Genomic DNA, 1,512 nt, shown 5'->3' with positions numbered 1-1,512 from the left:
ACAAAATGGCTTCTGTACTGGGGAGGGCTGCATTTGGCCAATGCTATGTGTATTTTTTTTCTATGATTGAATTTTTGTACTCCAGTGTGTATTGGAGGCACGGCTTTTTATTATGACAATAAACCATAGTTTGTATGTTAACACAGTGATTATCAGATCATTACTAATCACATGAGTCATTTAACTTTAAGTATTAGACACAATTAATAGCCATGATAGGCATTTCTGTGTAAACCAAACCCCAAAGTACAAGTGATTCATCACCAAAGGTAAAAGATTTGTCATTTAATCATTATCATTTTTTCATAATGCATTGTTGTCTTAGTAATATTAACTGAATATGGCACATCATATATCAAGTACTGTTTTGTTTTTTACAAATACATTACTAATAACCCAAAGGGCCCAAAGACAGATTTTTTTTTTTTTTCTTGATTTCTGAATTCAGAAAAAGATGGATATTAGAGATATTGTTAGGTTTTGACACTGTAAGGAGTAACTGATGTTGATGTAAATTTGGAAAATGTGAGGCAACTCTATTGGTTTTGTTTCAATAAGTATAGATTGCTTTTGGTTGTAGTTTCATAAAAGGAATTTGGTATCAGATCTTTTTCAAGCTTAGAAAAGGCACATTTTTATAAAGGTCGTATTTGTTTGTTGTTGTATTTTTTGTATAAAATATACAAACATAAAATTGCCCAGGATCATTTTGTGAATTTTTGATCGGTAAAGCCATTTGTCTCAAAAATATTATAATGAATGCATTGTCAACTATACCTCAGGTTATCAGTGACTATTAGTCTATGCACTATTAGTATTTTGGATGCTAATAAAAATCACAGAATAAAAGAGGACTAAAGTTTAAAATTATTAGAAAGTATTATATTTGTTAAAGATGAAAACAGAACTAAGTGAAATGATATAGGAATGTACATATTACTGTAAACAAATTAATTGCTATTAGAAAAGTCAAAACTCAAATTTAACAACTTTTGAAGTTGTTACCATCTTTTTAACAATTTTTTTGTAATGAGTGATATTCATTATTATCATCTTACATTTAGGGAATTAAAATCCTTTGACTTTAAGGGGAATGTTTTTAACTCATGCCAACTGAAAGAAACAAAAGAGAAGGAAAAACCTATGGTTCTTAATTAGTGTGGTGTTCAAGGAGTTTTATATATCACACTGAGTAAGTTTCCCTTGTTTTCCACACCCACAGCAAATTGTGATAATGCCTGGACCATTTCTTTTTCTGTTTTAGGATTAGAATAGATAAAGCTGTTCTTGTTTATCTTATAGTTCCAAGCCTTTTTAAGTCATGACTTTTACTTCCATTCATGTTAATTCAGACAGTAGTTGTAATTTTTACTGTGTCCCACATGTTGTCAAGTGCACATCTAGCACAGTGCTCATCATAGGAATATATTTGATGTATGATTCCATACTCCATAATCCATGTCTGATTTAAGAAGGTTTGGTAGATATAAAAGCTTTACAGCAAGCTTTTTA

At 30.0% G+C, this 1,512-nt stretch overlaps 1 protein-coding gene across 1 annotated transcript in view; it reads left to right on the top strand.

Moving 5' to 3' along the window:
• The window catches only part of LOC119591267 (rho-related BTB domain-containing protein 1-like), a gene marked incomplete in the record, with an annotated part of 74,215 nt that extends 73,844 nt beyond the window's left edge, over positions 1 to 371 (top strand). Inside the window, 1 exon segment of the mRNA XM_037939984.1 lies at positions 29 to 371.
• Positions 372 to 1,512: the final 1,141 nt, after the last annotated feature.

The sequence above is a fragment of the Penaeus monodon genome, chromosome 28 (assembly GCF_015228065.2).
Source record: "Penaeus monodon isolate SGIC_2016 chromosome 28, NSTDA_Pmon_1, whole genome shotgun sequence".
NCBI lineage: Eukaryota > Metazoa > Arthropoda > Malacostraca > Decapoda > Penaeidae > Penaeus > Penaeus monodon.
This window is presented reverse-complemented; position numbering and strand designations above follow the sequence as displayed.